Raw genomic sequence first — 24,353 nt, 5'->3', positions numbered from 1 at the left:
TCTGTAAGTAACATTAGGAAAAAATGCAGTCTCAGGGCCTGTATTCACTATGCACTAAACTTGTAGCAGTGAGGGCTCGAAAATGACACATCTTGCTCAGCACAACTTGGCCCATGGACTGGGAAGGGAAACCTGCTGTACAGAGCAGCTGGCCCCGAAGCCTAACTGCTCCTTCCCCAAAAATGTTTCTATATGTCAGCTGGAGTTCCCACAGAGGGGCTTCTGCATAAGCAGGCATGGAAAGGAGCGCATACTGCAAAGGCAGCATGCCCCACCTCCATGATTTGCCAAATCAGATCTGTGGGTACAGACACATCTGTTTGAAGTGAATGGGAACATAATGCCCTATTTTATTTATCACTCTTGCTGTGTCCTTCTAATTCCCAGCCAACAGGAGTTATGCACAGAGATTGATCAGAGAAGCAGCTTTTTTGCAGTATTTCAGTGCTTAGTAGCATTTCTCAATGGAGTAGCTCACTAAGTTTCCTACTATGCTTTTCAAGCCAAGAGTATTTTCCTTATACTCACTCAACATTCCAGAAAAAAGCCATAAATGTTCCAGTATATTATAAACCATGGGAAAGAATGTATGGTAAAACCCTCAAATTTTAGCATATATAACTCCATTAGGGAAGCTTCAGCCTCACTTTAATACATAAACTTTGCACCCTCCTACTTAAAACTAGACACATAATATCAAAATGACAGCTAATGCAGTTCCAGTGTATAGCTTAAATCAAGATTAGGATAGCTGGTCTCAGGCTATGGGGAAATAAAATAATAAAAAGGCAAGATGGTGTTGGGGAGTTGGATGCAACTTTCAACATTATAGACAAATATAGTTTTCGGAAGAGTTACAACCATGTATGTAAGTATAACACACTCTATCTCTAAATACTTTTATTTCCATTTTCATAAATGGAACAAACAAAACACTCAACCTTTTTATAGTACGTTTGTTTATTCTTACAAAATTATATTTGCAGTGAAAAAAATTTAAACATGGAAAAATTACTTCATAGAATTTTTTCTAACTTCTCTTTAAACTTGTGAGTGAATTTAGTGCTCATGCTCACATAGTGCTTAGAGCTGGGGGCACAAGGCTGGCAAAGTTTGGACAATTTCTTTGATATTATGTACCTCAATCCTGCCTTGCAACAGTTTCAGGCCCTTCCACAGTAGAGATTACCTGTCCCGAATGATGCCAAATTATAAAGCAGTTTGGTGATACGGATAAATGGAGATTGGAACAAGACCACAAAAGTCATTTCTACTTGTAAATTCAGACAGTGATTGAACTCATCTAGCCCAAGAATAAAATTACTGCATGGTTTTGTAGAAGCATTTTAAATTATGTAGAAATTTGCTTGTGGGAAATAGCAGAAAACTACCAAAATAAAAAGGATTTTTTGGTAAGTACCAGAAGTACATAACTTGCTAAAAAACTTTTTCCAACGGTATTATGGTTCTTTAATTAATCACTCTGACCTAAAATTCCCCCTCCTTTTAGGCAAGCGGTTGAGTCTGCAACAGAAGCAACCTTAGAGCCCTTGGAGGACCTTGCCTCCTGGCTGTGCAGCAGGGAGTCTGGACACCTTGAGAACCCTATCTTGACTCAGACTTTCAAGTCTTCCAGTCTGCTGACTCTGGAGATGGCAGCACGGAAGCTCTAAAGACCCAGCTCTGGGCAGGGCTGTCAGAGTCTAGGTGTATAGCTCTGCAACAGTTAGCCTGGAAATCCTAGGAGCTATCAGGATTTGCAGGCTCAGTACTGTGGGGATGGTAGTCTACAAGTCCTGGGATGGGCTTCCAGGATCAATTAAATCCTGAAATTTCTCGTGAAATCCCAAGTTTTGCTGAGCTCTATATCCAGTATTACAGTCTTTGCATTCCAAAACTACAGATCCAAACACCTCAGTCACTGAGGAACCAAACTTTGCCTCCAAGTTCCCTCTCCAGCAGATGTGCATATACAACAGTAGAGAAATGCAGCATAACTATTGATATGTTATGTTATATGGAGGGTGTGGAATCTCCATCATTAGAGAGTTTTAAGAATAGGTTAGACAAAAATCTGCCAGGGATGGTCTACATAATACTTAATTCTGCCTTGAGTGCAGGTGACTGGACTAGATGACCTCTTGAGGTCTCTTCCAGTCCTACAATTCTATGATATTGTAATTAAAATTGAGGGTCAGACCTAGTGGAACTATTGATAACAGTCATGTGAACCTAGCAACAGTGCTGCAGCTTGCTGAACAATAGTACAACTTATTCCCCATGGAATGGAGATACGAAATCTACACTTAAGGAGGACCTATCATGAACTGAGTTATAAAATATTCATGGGACCCCTCTTCACCCAGCTTGCAACTACGATGTTGCTTCTGGGGATGCTCCTACAGGAGTACAATATTCAAAAATCAAGCATCTGTTAATCAAATGCATGTTACAATAGCAGTTACATGAGAAACAAGATTTATTCCCAAAGAAGGGTATTAATTCTGAGTATAGGGCTTCAGGATTTTCTGGAAGACAAAAGTACAAGAGAGAGAGGGAGAAGTGGCACTGTGTGTATCAGGAGAAAAAATCAGAACTGAAAAATTGCAATAGTGAACCTCAGAGAAATATAATGAATCAATCTGGGATTAAGCTACCAGACAGAGCTAAAAATAAGGATAGCACTAGGGATATTGTACAGACCTCTAGGGCAAAGAAAAGACATGAGAATAAAATTCTACTCAAAGATGAGATGAGAGAAGGAAGGTAAAAAATAATAAGACTATAAGAGTGGGTAATTCCAATCCTCTAATTAACAAAAAATGTCTGAGACAGAGGAGAGATACAGATATGAAGATGTAGTGAATATCATAATCTGAATTAATTAGAAACTCAAAACTCTAGTGCTAATAGGTTCTGTATTGGCGTGGTATTAACCAGTGACAAGGAGGGCTTTAGTGCTTTCAAAATAGTTGAGACAATACTATAAAATAAGCAAATTATCCGGTGTTAATGAAGCCCCTGTACCTCAGTGCATTACTAAATAGGATAAAAAGTTGAAAGTAAAGCCATATTTTATATATAAATAAATAAATAAATAAACTTTATATAGACCAACTTTAAAAATAGGCAATAGAGTTGCAATAGAGAGTTTGAACTTGGTATATCACAGATCATTAAATTTAACCCAGTTACCCCTATATTAAGCCCATTAAATTTGTGTGTGACTAAAGTATAACTTGTGCTTGGTTAAAGCTTCTCTTCCTGAAAGGTATGCAGACTTGATGTGAAGACATCAAGAGATGGCAAATCTACCAGTTTCCTTGGTAGTTTGTTCCAATGATTACTCACTGTCCTTGTTTAAAAAAACAAACAAACATCTGTACCTTTTTTCTAATCTGAATTTGTCTGGCTTCAGCTTTCAGCCATTGCCTCTTGTTAGGCTCTCTTTGCTAGATTAAAACGCCCTTTAGCGTTCAGTGTTTTCTCACAGAAGGCACATAATAAAGTGTAATCAAGTAGCTCTCTTCTTTCTTATAAATTAAACAGATTGAGCTCTTTAAGGGCTTGTCTTCACTACAGGGGTAAGTCGACCTAAGTTACGCTACTCCAGCTATGTGCATAAAGTAACTGGAGTCGACGTAGCTTAGGTCAACTTACCCCAGTCTCTTCACTGTGCTACATTGATGGGAGATACTCTTTGGTCGACTTCACTTACTCTTCTCGGGGAGCTGGAGTACCGAATTCGACCAGAGAGCATCTGCCATCGATTTAGCAGGTCTTCACTAGACCTGCTAAATCAACACCCACTGCATCGATTGTAGCAGTGTAGAACTCCCCGGTAGTGAAGTCAAGTCTTCAGTCTGTCGCTACAAGGCATTTTCTCCAGTTCTCAAATTACTTTGTGGCTTTTTTCTGCACTGTCTCCAATTTTTCAACATCCTTTAAAAGATGTTGACACTAGAACTGTACGTAGTATTACAGTTTCAGCCTCACCAATGCCAGATACAGAGGTAAAATTACCTTGCTATGTCTACTCACTACTCCCCTGTTTATACATTCAAAGATCAATTTGGCTTTTATAGTCACAGCATAGGACTGGGAACTAAGTGTAAGGCGACTATTATCCCCTTACTAACGTTCAGTTTGGTTGCAATAGGGAGAGGCCAATGCTCCAGGTCAGCCTGATTGACAGGGCGGGCAGGCTAATCAAGGAGTCAGGAGGACCGGGGGGTCCCGTCCTCCAAGTGAGCTGGAATTGCCTGCGTCAGACAGAGTGGGGCCGAGCTAAGGGGAGAGCAGGGGCCCAAGCTAAGTTGCTGGGAGCAGAGCTGCAGCCCCAAAGCCAGAGCACAGCCCAAAGAGAGCAGACCTGTCTTGGGAGCAGAGCTGTAGCAACCAGAGCCAGAGGGGCCAGAGACGCAGCCCAGGGAGCTGGAGGCAGAGTGGAGCAGTCTGGAGCCAGGTATGGTGAGCAGCTGGGGAGAGCGAGGGGTACCCTGGGCAGTGGGTCCAGCACAGGGAGATGCCTCAGCCAAGAGGCTCTGCAGGCCAGACTTGGAGGGGGATCGTAACCCTGATAGGGCGGGGGCGATGCTGGGAAGGAGGGTCCTGCCTGAGAGCATGTGGCCACCGCCAGAGCAAGTGTCCAACTCACAGCATCCCTACAGTACAGCCAGAGCCTGAGAAGGCAGCCTGGGACCTACAAGAAACAGACTGTGAACTGCCCTGACATTCCAGAGACACTGTTTGTGATATTCCCTGCCACAGAGTGGGGTGATGTGTTTCCTTATTCCTTTTTAAACTAATTGTTAATTAAGTAAACTGTATTGCTTTAAATCGTATGTAATGATCAGTGGATCATGAAAGCATCCAGTGCACAGAGAGTACCCCAGAGTGGGGACACCCTAGCTCCTGACCTAGGTGACCACAGCAGGGTTGGGGTCAAGCCCCCCAGGAATCCTAGCCTTGTTGGGGTTACGAGGACTCTGCCCGACAGGAGAGTGGAAAGGGAGTCCTCGAGGGCAGGGAGGTCTCTGGGTAAAGAAAGTGGGAACAAGAACTCAGATCCTTCCACTAGCCCATTTCACTGGAGTAGTACAGACGCCAGGAAAGTTCCCCACAATAGCGGGACCATTCCCCCACTTACATAATGTTGAGTTGCTTCTCCACCATAACCCCTGAATTCTTTTCAGAACTCCAATAGAATTTTGCCTGTTTACTTAGCAGACTATTTGGCACAAAAAAAACATGATAGGCACAGGAAAGATTTGCAACTGCAATATGAAAGACACATACAAATGCACGTCTGAATCCCTTGGTGTGCCTCAAACTGTGTTCCTTTTCCAGGTAATTTCTGTTAGAGGTGCAAAAATAGGAATTGCCAGGCATTTCCAGGTCTCACCACTCCTCCTGCCTTGCCCCCTCGCCATCTCCTCCATTTGATATCACAGTCCCCAGATCACACAGAGAGGTCTTTGCAGGCTCTGGAATGGGACACAGTTCCCAAGTCCTCTCCTAAGCAGAGCAGTTAAGGTTCATGTGTGGAGGGTCCCCACATGTGTGGATCCTGGGAGCATGACTTGAATTTACCCTCAATTTTTTTTAAAAAAAATTTGCTAACTGCCTTCCTGTGATCCTGTCACTATCGCCTCTTCTCTTGTATCAGCACTGGAAGGTTCAGTGGCAATGGCTGCTCTTGTGATATAGTCCACTACTTTACATGCTTGCTCATTTCCCACTTTCAAAAACATCAGCAATGCAACCAGTCATGCTCACTGCAACCAAGACACACATGGTGCTCCAGCACTTAATATAAACTATTATAGTCTAACAGTGCAGACTGCAGCTAAAATTGGTGTTGCATAAACAGAACTCGTAGAGGGGACTGATTCTGAATACACCATTTATTTCTATTGATGACCTTTTATAACTCACTTCCAGCTCTGCTTTGCTCCATCGCTCATAAGTTATGAGGTCATCTATAACTCACAAAAATAAATGATGGATTTAGAGTTATCCTTTTATAAAATGTTGTGTTAAATATATTTAACTAGTATCATTTGGATTTTTCCATAGAAGAGGATATAAATTTGTTCATAACATAATATATTTCATTCTTGTAGTGCATATTACAGCAACACAATCAGGCAGTCCCATTCATACCCATCCCTAACACTGCACATGATTGTGAAAAGTATTTTTAGGCTCGTCTGTTTCAATTATTTTAATTCCAATACAATGTGCATCAAGTAACATCTCATTGAGCTGGAAAAAATAGGTCCCCCAGGCATCCTCCCCGAACCACCATCCCTTATTCACTGAGTCGTCTAACATTTTGTTTTTGTCATTTAGAACATTTTCCTCTTTCTCAAACAGTTCCATCCTCCCAAGTACTGAACTAAATGGTGTCTGGAAATAAATAGAGGGACAGAGAGCACAATTTTTCATCATTTTGTTTTTGCCGGCTCAGATGATCAGTGGCTATTTGTTTACATTGGGTCCAGCATGTGCCCAGGATGAATATGTTACAAACAAAACTACAATGTATGTACCTGATCCACAATCAGCCCCTTGCCCCATTCAGGCAAAAGGCTTTGTAAATACAAGGGCCCTCATCTTTCATCTACAGCTATGGCACTGCATGGCACTGGTCAAGAAGGGGAATGCAAAGTTTAACTTTGTACCCTTCAAGATCATGGGGCAGCTGGGGTATGTCTCCTGGTCCCCCAATGCAACTCAGAGCAGCCTTTGCCTGATAACAGCCAATACAAAAAGAGAACAGCAGAGTGTAAGGCCACCTGATAAGTAGGAGAGCAGTTTAGGAGATGATACTTGAGCTCCATGACATTGCAGGATCCACCTACAATGAAGGAACCCTCCCATAGCCAACCCACAATTCCACCAGTGTGGCAGCACCACAGAAAAGTGGGCTGATGGGCCATACATTTTGCCAGAACATCAACAGAGCGTGGCTAACTTGGAGCTCTGAGATCTGATATCTCTTTACTGATAATGATTTACCTCCATCCCCAGACGATCTATGGAATGTTAGCAAGAAACTCCTCCTGCGCCCACCATCTCAACTGTTGTGATTGTCTTTCTTCCTCTAGGCTGTCTTTGAAGTGGCCAAGGTCCAAACTAGACACAGAAAATGTAATCAAGTAATGTTATCACTAGTTTTCTTGGATAAGAATGAGAGGGAAAGCAATTGCACACAAGATATGCAAAGGTAGGAAGATACCCATATTTGCAATGGCACCACTTATGTATCTGAACAGTCACGCGTATCTCTGATTAGACAGGAAAGAAGAAAGATGATAGATGATAAAATAGCTGAAATATACAATGTAGTTGCTTACTCTCAAATTTGTGTAAGAATTTAAAATATAAAAATAGTGCTTTCTTCTTAAATGGCTACCAAAATCACTATTACCCAGTTTTGTTACAACAATTGATTTTGCATCAACAATTAATATACACTGGTGTTTTATTGAGCTGGTGTATTTTTTTTGAAAAGCTTTACAAATATTAAATGTTATTTAAAGATTGCTTTTCAAGAATAGAAATTCATAACAGCACAGAGAAGCATAATAAGTGTTAATATTTTCATTCTTCTAATTTTTTATAGTTAATCATACAATAGACTTTTAGGGAGTACTTAGACATCCCTGCTCCCTTCACTAGATAACATCTTAATTTTAGAAAATGATTATTCCATATTGGCACTAAAAACAGAGAGCCTAGATTCTCAGTACACTGACCACTAACTCTGGCCATTGTTTCAGCTTTCCTTCCCCCAAACAATTACAGTTCAACATTGTCTGGAGCAGCTCAGCAAGATATTTATAGAAATCTAAGATTAGGCTTTTGGAATCATTAAAATGCTCAAATAGAAAGATATAATTTTCATAATGCCTAGAAAATTCTTCCTTCTGAAAAGAACATCTGGAATGAACCACTCCCATTTTTCAATATAAGAAGGTGTTTGCTAATGTAGGTATGGACAGAGCAGAGACTTTCGCTCCCAGGAGTGAGCTTCCAGTTTTCATCATTTACACATGGAGCCAGATCCCATGCCTCTGCCTTTGTGCCTTTTGCATTAAGGGATAGAGCTGCTCTAACAGTGCAGCTGGGGATTCCCCCAAAGGATTTCTGAGCAGTATTATGCTGGTGTACTTGGATCTACGGGATATGTTCACCTCCTCTATGTGTGGTGCAATAATAGAATCATAGAATCATAGGACTGGAAAGGACCTTGGGAGGTCCTTCTGGTCCAGTCCCCTGCACTCAGCAGAGAGCTAAGTATTATCTATATCATCCCTGACAGGTGTTTGTCTAACCTGCTCTTAAAAATCTCCAGTGATGGAGATTCCAAAACCTCCGTAGGCAATTTATTCTAGTGTTTAACCACTCTGACAGTTAGGAAGTTTTTCCTAATGTCCAACCTAACTCACCCTTGCTGCAGTTTAAGCCCATTGCCTTTTGTCCTATCCTCAGAGGTTAGAGAGAACAATTTTTCTCCATCTTCCTTGTAGCAACCTTTTATGTTCTTGAAAATTGTTATGTCCCTCTCAGTCTTCTCTTTCCAGACTACACAAACCCAATTTTTTCAATCTTTCCTCATAGGTCATGTTTTCTAGATCTTTAATCATTTTTGTTGTTTCTCTTTGGACTTTCTCCACTTTGTCTACCTCTTTCCTGAAATGTGGTGCCCAGAACTGGACACAATACTCCAGCTGAGGCCTAATCAGTGTGGAGTAGAGCAGAAGAATTACTACTTGTGTCTTGCTTATACCATTCCTGCTAATACATCCCAGGATGATGTTTGCTCCCCCCTCCAATAGCATTACACTATTCACTTATATTTAGCTCATGATCCACTGTATGTCCCAGACCCCTTTCTGCAGTACTCTTTTCTAAGCAGTTATTTCCCATTTTGTGTGAGTGCAACTGATTACTCCAGTTAGGAAGGAATACTTTGCATTTCTCCTTATTGAATTTCATCCTATTTACTTCAAACCATTTATCTGGTTTGTCCAGATCATTTTGAATTTTAATGCTATCCTCCAAAGCACTTGCAACCCCTCCCAGCTTGGTATCATTCATAGGCTTTATAAGTGTATTGTCTCCGTCATTATCCAAATCATTGATGGAGATATTGAACAGAACGGCACCCAACACTGATCCCTGCAGGACCGGCGCTAGGGTTTCTGGCGCCCTAGGCGCCGGGACATTTCGCCGTCCCGCGCGCGGGTCTCGTGGCTCCGAGGCATGCCTGCGGCAGGTCCACCGGAACCGCGGCTCCCTGAACCCGGCGGGGGGCGCCTCGTGGCTGCCGGGTCGCGGCGTGGCTCCGCCACCGGGCGGGCCCCGGGGGCGGGGGGCGCCCCTGGCGCTGCCGGGTCGCGGCGGGGCTCCCTGACCCCGGGGGCGGGGGCGCCCTGGGCTGCTCGGCGGCGGCTGCCTGAGCCCGGGCGGGGGGCGCGCTGGGCTCGCGGTGCTGCGGCGGCGCTCCTGACCCCGGGGCGGGGGGCGCCCTGGGTCTGCCGGCGGATGCCCCCTCTCGCGGCGGTGGCTCCCTGACCCCGGGGGGGGTGGCGACGCCTGGGCTGCCGGATGCGGCGGCGGCTCCCTGACCCTGGGGAGGGAGGGAGGGGGGCTCCCTGGGCTGCGACGGAGGCGCCCTGACGCGGGGGACGCCCTGGGTTGCCAGGCTGTGGCGGCGGCGCACTGACCCAGGGGACACCTTGGGCTGCCGGCTGCAGGCAGCTGCTGCCGCCGGCAGCTCAGCCCCTCCAGCAGCAGCGGCTGCAACCATTTAAAAAAATTTTGGGGGGCGCCACTTTTTGGTGCCCCCAAATCTTGGCGCCCTAGGCAACCGCCTAGTTGGCCTAAATGGTTGCACCGGCCCTGGATCCCTACAGTACCCCAACTTGATATGCCCTTCCAGCTTGACTGTGAACCACTGATATCCACTCTCCAGAAATTATTTGCCAACCAGTTATACACCAACCTCATAGTAGCTCCATCTAGGGCACATTTCCCTAGTTTGTTTAGAGAAGGGAGCAAGAGTGCACTGTACTTGGGTGATCCATGGTCATCCAAACTGGACCTTTAGCTGCGCTAAGTTGTGCTCGGAGCTGGTTTTGACCTTGATTAGGCAGTGGGCCAGGGCAGCAGGACGCTCCCTCTGAGTCCTACACTGACAATAGCCCAAGCAACTCTGGCCCATGGTCTGTATAGCCTTTTAACCAGCTCATCACATGCAAAAAAATGAGACTTTACAACAGTCAAAAGAAAATTACCAGTTACTTTTTAAAGACTAGAAAAACATCTCTGCTGTTCATAAGATTTGGGTCAGATGTCACCTAACTTTTTCCAGGTAATTAGCAATCAGAAATAGTATTGAAGGAATAAGTAGGTAGAAGATATTTCAGAACTAGCATGTCTCTAAGGAAAAGCAATAATTTAATAAAGGATAACTAGCATAGTACAGAATGTGATGAATTCTGCCAGTCTAACTTCCTTGATATTTTAGGGGAGGTTACAAAAAGTTCTGTAATGGCAGATGACATTATTTATTTATATTTTCTGAAAGCCTTTGATGAAATTCCTAATGGCAAACTTCTATTAACTACAAGAATCCTGGGTCAAACAAGGGGGTGGATTAATAATTGGTTAAGAAATACCAAAGAGGAGAGTGGTAATGGGAGCTGGAAAGTATTATTGCTCCAAAGAGGTTAGTGTTCAGGCCTTTGCTTCTTATCTGTACAAAAGTTCATAAACCCTATAAGCCTTGCAAACCCTTACTGGGTAGCCTTTATTTATGTGAGCAGTCCCATTAAAATCAATAGGACTACTTGCCTGAGAAATAGTTTCTATAATCAACCCTATAAACTTGAAATTTCAGATGTCAAAGTTGTGAGGAAGAAGTTAATATAAAGCAAATAGGAAGCTGAAGTCAAGCGGAGCTGTAGACAAATTAACACCTAGAACTACACGGTGCTGGAACAATTTTTATAGTCAAAGTGTTGATGATGGAAACCATGTATTTGGTGTTTATTACTTCTTCAAGCCAGGGGGTGTGGCAACACTCCTAGTTCCAGCATCACTGTACTACTATGCATTTGATAAAGCTTTGCTAGGGTATCTGTCATTTGGTACCTCTGTACATAAAGGAGGAATACGGACAGAGGGATTTTGCTGTACACAGAACTACTTTCCAACACTAGTGACCCATTTCCCCTGAATTTTTGGTCTCCATGAGATGGTTGTTCTAGGAATGACTTATGCCATACATGCATACATTAAGTACTGATGTAATGGGATTACAAGAACTTCCTGAAGAACAAAACTTTCTTTGAGAAATGAACTCTTCATGTCAGAATGTTGTGTTGCAATATCCATACATAGCAGTGCAATGTCCTTAGTAAATGCATTGTACGGTTGGGAAAAATGGTTCAGAAAAACCTGGCAACTAACCTGGATCACAGCTGAAGTACAGAATTGAAAATAGTCCTGAGAGATGAAATTCAGATCCAGATTTGCTACAAAGTTTTGATGGGAAAGGACTCTAATTTGGTGTTATGTTCAGCCCCATCTCTACACTGAACCAGACAATCTTTTTGGAGGTTGGATAAATATCCTCTTTACCTGACTCAATGTGTATTCTGATTCCAACAGCTTCTAGTGCTTGCATGCTCTAGAACTTCCCCAGAATCAAAGACTCACAATTAGAGGTAGGCAAAATATTCTACTGGACCTTTGACCATTCAAAACTGGAGGTAAGAAAAATTATCCTTTTCAGGATTGTAATGATGCATATATCTTTCAGGGAGTGAGAAAGTAAGGCAGACAGACTGACTTTTACTGCTTCAAACAAATTTATGATTGGAGAATCGGGGATGGTCCCAGACTAGAACATCATATCCAAACACCACTGAAGTTTGGATTTGAATCTGTATCAAGTCATTAGAATACAGAACACTGTATTGGGACATGCTAGATTAGCCAATCAAACCACTCCCAAATGTAGAGGCATCCAAACTGGGAGCCTAACTTCATAACCCAGACCCATTTCTACTCAGAACCTGTACAAGAGTTAAGTCCAATTATTCTGGAGTCCCCTCACTCAAATAGAAAATTGCTGTTTTGGGAGGATAAGAGGGACAAGCAAAGTTGTAATGGAATATTACTCTTTCCGTTTCTTCCCTCATGCTCCTGAGCCCAAGTTATGCTAAAGCAGCGGTAAAACAGAGAGCAAGAAGCTAACAGCATAAGAAACATGCTGTTTTTTAAATTCAGAGTACATCATATGATGACATTACTGTGGTCACAAACCATGAGTTGTGCAGAAAACTGTGCTTGCGATGAAAAGCACAAAGTTCCATACAGAATCCTGATGCAAGAGTCATTACAGCTGCTCCTCATTTTGGCCTTAATATGAATGTCAAAAAAAAATCAAGTTAAGTAGCACATTATAGAGAGCAACTGGGTTAACAGCGCAACCTGGAGCAATTGCAGGCTTTCAGTTATCTAAAGTCATTGATGAATGAGAACTATAACATCTCTGGAAATTTGCAGGAGTCTTGTTCTAGCTTTACTGATTATTGGTGACAACAGTTTTCAGATTCAACATACGAGGGAAAAAAACACAAATCTCTGAATGCGATTATCAGCATAAAGTCCGTTATTTCACCTGGCTCAATATAGGAATTGTGAAAATTGAGTGAAACCTGTGGAACTGAAGTAAATTTAGGAAGAAAGGAAAAGAGTCCCAAATATGTCCTGTTGTATACCCATGGCATATCCAACTTCCATCTTTGCTTCTAGTCCATTTTCACAGATTCGCAGATTCCAGGAACAAAAGGGACCCTTGTGATCATCTAGTCTGATCTGCTGTATAACAAAGGCCATAAAATGTCCACAAAATAATTCTTAGATCATATTTAGAAAAACTTCCAATCTTGATTTTAAAATGGTCGGTAATGGAGAATCCATCACAACCTTTGGTAAGTTGTTCCAAAGGTTAATTACTCTCATATTTTTCTTTCTTTTGTAGGTTTCATGATGATCAAGGTGGAAACTGGACAGATCAATGTCACTCAGCTGTAATTCAAAGACAGACCCTGAAAATTCAACTGTATTTTCTGGAAAACCTTCTTTTCCAGAACTAGTTCAAAGTTCTGTCATAGAGCCAATCACTTTGACAATCCAGCATCTCTGAGTGGTCCTATGAGGGCAGCGCCAGTGATCACAAGTCTCAAAATGAAAACCCACACTGTTCATGAATAGACAGTAATGTGACAGTTTGGATATATCGTACAGGTATCTGCATTCTAATAGTTTTCACTAAAATAAATCATTTCTCTCTCTTCCTATATGCAGCTAAGCAATTCACTAGCAACAAAATAAATACATTTTTTAGGATTTCTTTACCTAACCTTTATTTAAGGCTCGTCACTCCTGCCACAGGGATTGATCCTTCTAGGTGCTAAGTGCCTCTTGAGAACTCCCACTGAGCACCTTTCAACTCCCACTGAGGTCAATGGAAGATGAAGGAACTCAATACCTCACATTCTTATTCAGATAAACCTCCAATTCAGTCAAATCCTGCGAGCTCCTGAGCATATGCAATTCCCACTGCAGTCCATCAGCGTTGCAAGCGTGTAGCACTCCTCAGGCTTTTCCTGCACTGATTTCATTTGGAGTGTTGTCCGAGTAAGAGATATAGGTCAGATCCTGTGAGTTACTGAGCACATCTGGAGACATATTAAGAACCTGCACCTTCCTGTACTCCTTATAAGACCAGACCCCAAGTATGAACTTCAAGATTGGACCCTTAGAAAATGCTATTAGTTCTTTCCCCAAGATTCATTCATTCATAAGTGAAAAGGAGATAATAGCCACTTAGGCTATGTCTACACTTGAAATGCTACCATGGCACTGCAGTAGTGCTTCAGGATAGACACTACAGTGACAGGAGCATCACTATCGTAATTGACCTCCACAAGAGGCACTGTCGACACCAGGACTGAAGCTGGGTTAATACATCTCTCAAGAGTGTTGATTTTTCACACCTCAGAGAAATAGCTATGCTGATGTAACTGTTCAGTGTAGAACAGTCCTCAGGCCTTGATCCCGCACTGATTTCTATATGGGCAGGCTCCTGTGTCTTAGGATTTGAGTAACACTACAGCTGACATCAGCATAAGTGGTATTATTATGCCGACGGAAGCGCTCTCTCCCGTCGGCATGCAGCATCTTCACCAGACACGTTGCAGCAGCGCAGCGGCGTGGCTACATCAGTGCAGCACTGTGTGTGCGAGGGGGCTAGCGGAAATAGTTAACATAATTTTGGTTTATTAATAAGCTTAGTCAAACTCACGCTGTCAACTGTCTCAAAATACCACATCTAAAAACACATTAGATCCAGGCATATTGTTATACAGCACCTTACCACTGCTGGCACTTTCCAAAACAAACAAGAACATACAATGTAATTTTAGAGATGACACAATGAGTGAGAGTAACATACAATAAGGAGGGAGAGAAACAGGTAAAGGGTGATGAGGGTTAGATTGTAGGTCACTGTATGTATGTTTTAACAGCCATGCTATATATTTTTAATAAAGCTATTTTCTTTCTTCTCCAGCTCTTACCACGTTTCCTTTTCTCTGACTACTGTGGGTTAGTGTGCAAATACATCTGAAACAGAAGTTCCGCACACCACATGACCAAACAGGCAAGCCATTTGTCTTCTGTCTCATTATTTTTTGATGTCCTGTTCACCTTCCTTCAAAATTAGGATGGATGGATTTATACAAAAACTCCAGCATCAGCTGCTTCTGCCAATCTTATTGCAACCCACTTCAATTTAATTTTCCAAAGGTGTTCAAATCTATGCTCCAGACAAAGTAGAGAACCATGGGAAAACTACTGCTGCACCTAATAAGCTGCAGGAAGCCATAGCAATTTAACAAAATAACAGCCAAAATATTCTGAATGCAGTAACTGCTGAGTACGAGGCACCAAGAATATTTTCATCCTTTTCATACATCAGCCCCCTGTTAAACAATTGTAATCAGTTTCCTCAAAGAATAACCATCTTTCTTTGTGTGTAATAACTTGGCTTTTAAATTGCAATGTAAAGCAGTCTTTCTCCCTTGCCTTTTCCTACCAGTTTCTTCCCTCTCCTTGTTTGTAAGGTAATAGACTATCACCACACCATGCTTTTTGATCACTTATATTGTGTGAGCTTATTTTTATCTCCAGACTCTCTTCTCTTGTTCCCCACAGTTGATGTGGTGTCTTGTCTCTTCTATTAAGCTTGGGAGCTTTTCAGGGCAGGGACCATGTTTTCCTAACTGACTGTATACACCACCTAGCACAACCAGGCCCAATCCTGAGTGGGGTTTTGGTGAACTAGTGCAATGCAAACAACATTAATAAAGCTTGAACTCAAAAAAACAGTTTTCATGATTTATTCAAAATAGAGTTTTTAAAGCTATATTAACTGTAATCCGTGCTGACCAGGAGTAATTAGACTGTGCCATGAATGTGTTAGATATATATGCTTTAAACTTAAATGTGTGGCTTGCTCCCACATTGGTGTGAGGAGCATGATATCAGATGTTGGAAGAAGCAGCATCATCTTCTGGCCAGAACTCAGAGCCCTGTTGAAGAACACCAGAGAGTATAGAATTAGCCTTTCTAAACCAGAGGGAAGGCCTTGATGATGCACAGCCTACAGAAGAACAACTTGGAAATGTTCAGTTTTCTGTCAGAAAATACTGATTAGTTGACAGTGAAACTCTTTTTTTTGACATTTCATTCAGAAAGAAAATGGAGAATGTTTCAGTAAGGTCAAAATGTTCTGTTTCAACTTTTTTCTGAATGGAAGGTTTTGATTTTCTATTTTGAAATGTCTGTTTGTTTCAATTCTTTTATTTTATGGTGTATAATACACAGTAATATTTTTAAAAAAATCAAAATCAAACAATTTGACCCAAAACAATTTTTTTCCTGAACTTAGTTTTGCAGGAAATGTTGAAAATTTTTGGTTGAACTTCAGAACAGAAACAAAAACAAGATGTCTGCAAGATTTGTAGTAGATGCTGAGGTAGGAAAGAATTCTTGGGTTGCAGATGTGTTACAAAATGAGACCAAAGTTTGCGGAAATTTTTTTAAAAAAAATATTATATTTATATTCCTTATATCTACATGGGCTAATTCAAAATTTTGCATTGAAATCACATAAAGCTCATGTTTTCACCTGGTTATGATGTGAATCTTAATATTTTGAGGTCTGTTGAATTCAAAATTCAAAGTGACACTTTGGGCTTATGAACCCATCCCATATGAACCAAAATCAAGGAAAAGTTTTGTACCTCTGCCAAGAGAAATGGCTGAATTTCTTACACCTCTAGTCATAGTAATCTGTTTACTTTGCATCTTGCCCACAGAATTTGTAAGTTACATATATAAATGGCTACATTTATAGGGAACGAGCATTAGAAATCACCTTTAAAAGGAATGTAAAAATGTAGTCTAGCAGTAGGAACAGGTCACAGTGATTTCACTGGACATCTAGCAGGCATCCTTAAAAAAGTACCACTGATCTGAAAGAGTCTGCAAGTTGCAGGTATATTACCCATCTTAAAAATACAGAATTTTATTATACCTGGTAGAATCTTTCAAGCCAGTGGGACAATTTCAAGGAGCCCACTCTAAGTGAGATTTGCTTCTTTGCCACCCAACAAGGATGGTATCATCTTGGGGAAATGCCTATAATCTGTTTTGCTAGCGATTTTTAAGAGACAATTATCACCTTCCCCAGAGGTAGAATATCTCCAAAAAAGGATTTCCAGCCATTGCCAGCAGTTGAGATGCTTTACGTGTACTTATATTAAAACCGACATTTTTAGATGAAATTTTTGAAGAGGGATTTTAGAGCAATGCTTTAGACAACGGCTTAGGCATGGTCCATGCCACTACAGCTGTACTTTACTTCAACATGCCACTAAACAAGGTCTTAAACTATGAAAGATGGATATTCAGTTAATGAGTTCCCTGATTTTGTGTTCTTACAGAATGAAGATTTATTTATTTAGACTTTTATTGTATTTCTCTCGAACTCTAGATGGATTACACAGATTTAAAATGGCACAATATTTTACAGATCTATGAATAAGCCTTCATATAAACTGAAAGAAAACCTTCCCAATCTCAACCATCATCAACCTCAACCAACTTCTTAAAACTCTTTCCCCAGGAAACATCTGCAAAACAACTGAGTTTTGCAGAGTATGCAAAACATCAATCCAGAGCTGCTAACGTCTCACTGAAAATACCCTGCCACCATCCATCTCCTTGTTACAGCAGACAGTTACTCATCCTCCTCAGATGATCACAACTGCCATGGTATCATGCGAGACAGCCTCAGATATACAGGATCCAAACTATTTGGGGATTTATAGGACAAACCAACATCTGGAATTTCACCAGGAAATTAACTGGTAGATGCTGTTTATAGAAGAAAGGTAGTATATGCTCCTGGTGGGAAAGGCTACTCAAACAGGCTGCTGCGTTCTGCATTTTCTGAATAGTGTTAGTATGTAGCTGCATATACAGCACATTACAATAGTCTAACCTAGAGGTGGCAAAACTATGAGTGACTATAGTGAGATCTGTCACTGAAAAAGAAGGACACCACCTTCTTGCAAAGTACAGAGGCTAAGCAGCACACCTTACTGGATATCCAGCCATAGTTGGGGATCTGACACGACTATTAGAAACAAAATCAGGCATCAGACAGGCGGATGTATCTTCTACTATTTCCTCTGGCTGCTTCCCCCATCCAATAAGTAGGATCTCAGTTTTGTCTGGGTTGAGTCTCAAGCAGCTAGCTCTGATGGCTGGACATTGGAGAAGTTGCTTCTCCGCTACCTCTAATGGGAGAGGAGTATATGAAGCTGGGTGTCATCAGCACACTGAACCATCATGACCCCAGATAGAGATGGAGCCAAATCAAAATCCTGGATCTGTTCAAAATCTGAACCCATGTTGCGATCCCAGTGTTGAAAATAACCCCTATCTTGAGGAGAACTTCAGAAGCAAAACAAAAATCAAAACCAAAAATCTTCGGAGTATTTAATGTCTGGATCCAGAGCCTATTTTTACAATGTTAGCCTATATTTTCTATAAAGATGTCATTATAGTGCCACCAGCATTTGATGCTACCGTAATGGGGTCATCCGAGTTCCCATTGCAGAGGAGCAATTTCAGACATTTGTAAATCAGCTCTAAACATATTCTCCAGGATGAAACTTGGCATACAATGGTTCATCAAAAGAGTGGATGTTTTCAGAAATGTGTTTAAAATATACATTGTAAAGTTTTATTTTTAATACCCTAGTCTAAGTTCCTAGCAGTCATGTCATAGACTCATAGACTTTAAGGTCATGTCATTTAAACAGTTTTGTGTTGTAAAATTGAAAGGTACTAACTAGTAATCTATAGTGTGGATTTGGCAGCTTTGGTATTTAAGAAAAACGTAAATAGTTGAAGTATAAGAAGAGCTACCTTGTCTGTGTGTAGTAACTATTTTTCATAAAGACTTATTGCATATTTCATGTGATAGATCTATATTTTAGAAAAACTCATAGATCCATAATCCACAAACGTGTCTGAGAGTTAAAATGAATTAGCAGCATATTGTATTTTATTTCAGAACCGCTGGAGTGATTGCAGGATATGTGCTCTAAATACATACTTTAATAATATGCCTGTATACATAATATTTAAAGGTTTTTTTCGTCTTTCCCATGAAACTCCCAATAAAACAGAGATGAATCCTTACTGGGATCTGAGTCTGAACAGAGCTGAACTTTGAGGTAGATGAAGGGAGAGTTTAAAAATTTAGACTCTGGTCCAAACTTGGTTATTAGCATCTGTCTCTATGATGGGCCAAACCTGACTAATTGGAACATGCCCAAGTTTTGGTTGTGTCTGAAATCTGGAACAAAACAGATACATTTAATTTCCTTTCTATTATCAAATATTTGCCTTTTTAAAAAAAAGGCACTACATGTATTTTGGGGTGCTGGATGCAACGGATAGCAAGGGTAAATGGGTCTTTCAGCACACAACTAAACTTTTTGCTTCATTTCAGCCAACTATACCTCCTTGTGTACCAAGATTCCCCAATACCATATGATGCACCATGTTTAGACATCACAACTATCACCAGACTTCCCAGAAAGCGTCATCACGGAGGGAAATTGTGAGACCCGATCAAGCGCCCCCCCACCCCCGCCTCATATTAAACCAGCCTTGAGTGAAACTTAGGGAGTTCACCACTAAAATTGAAAAAAAGAATCTTCTGCTGCTGACAAGGCACCCCCACCTCAAGAATGTCCCTAACAAGAGTTATAACCACCAAGGTTGTAAAGTAGAGACAACCAGGCGCTGGAAAATTAGGGAGAGAGACTCAATAAATGGTAAAATAAGCTCTAACCTGTGTTTTTATGCTGACCATCTGCATAAACAGAGAAGGTCACAACTAAGTTACAATTTGGACATGAAAGATAAAATGTAAAAAAGCTTGGGCAGGAAGGAGGACACATAGATGCCAGTATGTAATTGGTTAAAATTGTTATTTAGGAATGTGGGATAATGTGATAGGTTTAGTAAACTTAACTAGTTTTACCTATATAATGTAAATGAAAGACAATGCTCTTTGGGAACCATTTTCGGACTGCAGTGCAAGATCAAGCTGCTGGAATGCCGACCCCTCTGAATGAACGAGACGTGTAGAGGTATTGCTGCCAGGAATCCCCAGATGAATGAATCCTAACTGGCCATTGGGTGAAATTTGTCTTTATATTGGGAGTGATGAGCATAGGAGATTTGCTTGGTGTACGTATTCTGTGTGTGTTGCTAATAGATGTTTAGAGCCCAACTGTGCAAGGCTCTGTCACTGTGAAAAGGTAGAGCCCTGAGTCCAGAGGGAAAGGGTGGATACTTAAATTGATCAGGTTTCTTCCTGAACACCATGGCTAAGGATAGATGCCTTACACCCTGAGCCCGCAGAAGGAAAAGGGTGAGGTTGCCTAAATTGATTGGTCATGCCTTGAGGCCTTGGAAGGGTATAGGCAGGGTGCCCTAAATTCAGCAAGTGGTAAGACATCTGCTGGTTTTAATTATTTTGTAGATTTCCTTTCTGCTGGTGACCCCACAATTATGTATGTAATAATTATTTATTTGTCCTAATTTGACTTATTATAATATATTATGCTGATTGCTAGGTGAAAGTGGAATCTCATTGGATGCAGCAAGGTTTATTTGTGAGACCACAATTGCACCCCTCTGAAATTCTGTTAGTTACCAGTAGTATCTTTACATATCATTCCCACCAAGATTAGCCTTGGTACAGAACCAAGATTAATCAAGAGGATGCTCTCCATCAGGAGAGATATGATACTGAGCCAATCCAAAATCCACTGAAGCTAATGGGATTCCTTCGAGAGGAATCAAGCAGAAGATTATTAAAAGGGACCTCAGGAGTAAAAGACCTCCAAATCATAATATGTAATGGTCACAAAAGTGGTTAAATGTGTCCACAGATTAAAATGTTAGAAAATAATGAAAGTAGGGAACTATAGCTCAAAAACGTGTATGCAACCGTAACACAAGATCATAGGGACTAGAGCACTTCTAGCATAAGTAACATCTTATCTTTGAAAATTGCTTGTTGGTTACAAAAATTGCCTATAAATATACCCCCCCTCCCCCAAAAAAATCACAAATTTTAGCGCCAATCCTACAAGGCTCATTCACATACTTATATTTAAGTGTGTTAGTATTCCCATTAGCTTCAATGGCACTATTTATATGCATAAAATTAGGCACATGTCTAAATCTTTGCAGGAGCAGGGCCTAACCAAGCTATACCACTCTGTTTTAAGAAAAGAGTGAAACTTGCCCTCCTAAAACTTTGAGAACTACTGTCTATCTAAAATAAATGTAGGCATCTCCCATTTACCGATATCTGCTTTTCTGAATTCACACTTGACTTTGTCTCGTCCCAGTTTAGCTTCCTTCAGTTGTTAAATTATGTATAAAGATATTTCCATCTGTGTTTAATGCAATCTCCCAAAATAAAAAGAATATATTTTTTGTGATAAAGGTGACAAATAGAAGTCTAATTTATATTGATAGGTTTGTCCTGGATTTTATAGAGATAAAATGTGAGAGTCTTTAATACGTTTCCTTTAGTCCTACTTTTTGTTTCTAGGTGTGTTTGAAATTGGTGACATGACTGACAGATCAAATAAGCAATCACCAGCAAAAAAAGAGGAAGCAATTGTGCCTATTTTGGATATTAATTCTCTCATTGTTGGCTGTGCCAATAAAAGAAAGGCAGAAATTTCGTACAGTTTAAACATAGAAGAAAGACAAAGAAGATAGCAGATCAATAACAAAATCCAGTAACAGTATCCAAATGAGAATATTAGACCTTTGAATGCTGAAAAACATCAAAAGAAAACATTTTTAGGTATTGTACAAAAAAAGCTGTAGATGGTAAAGAGAAAAAGAAAGATAAGGGAATATTATTAAATTGAAAATCTCTCAAAATAAATACATGTTCCATATAACAAAAAGGAAAAAGAAACCAGAAAAATAAAAAGCTCATCTGCAAACAACTTTTCTTTAAAAATGGGAGAGAAGTGCCCAAGCAGAGGGGCTAGGTGGAACTTATTTCAAGTATATTAGAAACACTATGTTAAAAGGGTCAAGCACTCAAAAGTTAGTAAACGCCAAAGTTAAGGCAGCCAGTGCAACTTTAATTTGGTCCCTTTCTGCATATCCATTATGATCCAGTCTTTACTTACACGATCACTTACTATTCTTTTTCACAGGACACCTGGACAAATCAATAGGACTCGTGTTCATAAATTGTTCAGCTGCTTTTGATAAATGTACACATCATAGAATATCAGGGCTGGAAGGGGCCTCAGGAGGTCATCTAGTCCAGCCCCCTGCTCAAAGCAGCCCCAGTCCCGAGACAGATTTTTGCCCCAGGTCCCTAAATGGCCCCCTCAAAGATTGAGCTTACAGCCCTGGGTTTAGTAAGCCAATGCTCAAACCACTGAGCTATCCTCCCCCCCTCCCCCATTTAAATGTTTACCAGGCCTCCTCACTGCTCCTGGATACTTAGGCGGATAAGGCCATGAATAATGCACTTTTCTGTCTATGGCTGGGAAGAAGAATGCCCTTTGTTCTTGGATTTGAACTTAGCCATGGTGATCCACACATTCTTACTTTCCAGGCTTGATTATTGTAGCTAGGAATGAAATCGCTGACCTTAACAAAGCTATAACTGGTTCAGAACCCAGTTGTTCAGCAACATAGGACATGAAGAGTACATCATCCAAATGCTCTGCTCTTTTCACCAGCTCCTCATAGAAAACTAGGTCAAACTCAAGGTTTCAGTGCTCATCTTCCAAGTCCTACCTGTATTTGACCCAAGTTACTTGAGACACCCCCCGCTTCCCTAGACAGAGTACTAGGAACCCACAGCTGAGTGGGTACTCTAGTCACTTGAACACCACTTATACATGTGCCTAAAGTGAAGCTTGTACTTCCTGAACAGGGATACTTTTGTGAATCGAGTCTATAGTGCTTAATACCATGAGTAACACATTGACATCACAGTAGTAAGTATTACACCCGGTGTTAAGTGTTTGCAGGATCAGGCCACTATCCAGAATCTATAAGTCGTAAGGAAGCTTTTTGTTCCCTTAATACATTGAGCATTTGCAATTTTTCCACAACCAGCACTAAATCAAAATTACTGACAGGAAAAGCTATGTTTAAACAAACAAACAAAAAAAACCTGTTTTGTTAAAAGGAGTGAAAGAAATTAGTCCTTATTCTGGTGAAATTACATACTGAAATTACAGTTGTAGGAAAAAAGTCATCATTCATCTGGACACCATAAAATAGTTATTTGTTTTTTTTTAAATTGTCACTTTTTAAAAGGCCAGAATTTAAAACTATAAAATAAATACATTGGCTTAGACCTTCTGTCTGTCTGTCTCAGTTTTGAGCAGGGCCTGATATTTTATGGCTAAACTAACACCCTGAAAATATAGATTTAACATGAAAATGCTAGCCGAGTCTTAAACATAATGGTGTGAATAGTGCCAGTGTAATTACACTATAAAATGCAAGCAATCAACATGCTACTCAACTAAAAAATATGCAGAGGGTACAAGATACAAAAAATAAATCTAATATTTATAGCACAGTGTATATGGAGTAAGATTTAAAATGCCTGATTTCATTCACAATTCATAACTGCAATTCCGGGCAAACATGAATGGGAATGCAGATAACTTGTCTTCCACTAGTGTGGGGTAAATATCTCAGAGAATTTTGAAACTAAGAACTTCACAGACCTATAAAAGCTACAGATGGGCAAAACTAAGCAACATTAATTTATAAACCCTGTAAATAAGCTTAGCTCAGCAAACAGAAAAGACAGGTGTAAATGTGGCTCCTACTCAAATCAAAATGGCATTTCTTTCAATTGCTATGCTGAAAAAAGGTTATTTGCAGCAAACCTATCTTTCTGGCTCTGCTCTGCAATAGCAGCCTCAATATTTTTATGTTCTCAGCTATTTATATATTGCAGCATAGTCTAAGTTTAAGTCTATTTCTCCTCTATTGCTACCTCAGATAGACATAAACTCTTGCATATTCCTGAGCAGCAATAAATAATATCCACCTTTTCTTGCTACCAGGTTGAGTCAGCAAAATAGCTCTGCATCTACTTGTAAGGTTCCTTAGAGCTGGACATCTCATAACACTGTGAATACAGGGATTGAGGGAAGGATACCCAACAAGAGGATTAATTGTCCATTATAGATGTAGAATAATGTTCTAAATGAAAATAAAGATGTAAAACAATGTGAGGAAAGAAAATATAAATACGTAGGACATTTTTCACTAACATTGATCCAAGACTGCAGCTTAGATAGAGCCCAACGTCTAGAGCTCAACTATAGGTTCAGAGGTCACATGACCCTGTAAAGCAAAAGAGATGGCTTAGCAGAGATTTACTGAGGCCATATTCAATTTAAGGTTGATGCAAAAGAAAAAAAAATAAAACATAGGGCCAGATCCTCAAATGGTGTAAATAGCATAGTTATATCAAATAGAGCTATAACAAGTTAACCAATCTGGGGATCTAGCCCACCACTTTATTAATATATTAGGGAATTTTTTCCCCACTATACACCTTAACATCTTTGTACTTTGACACACAGTATTATACCCTAACCCTC

Source organism: Chelonoidis abingdonii, chromosome 15 (assembly GCF_003597395.2).
Source record: "Chelonoidis abingdonii isolate Lonesome George chromosome 15, CheloAbing_2.0, whole genome shotgun sequence".
NCBI lineage: Eukaryota > Metazoa > Chordata > Testudines > Testudinidae > Chelonoidis > Chelonoidis abingdonii.
Note: the sequence above shows the minus strand (reverse complement) of the source record.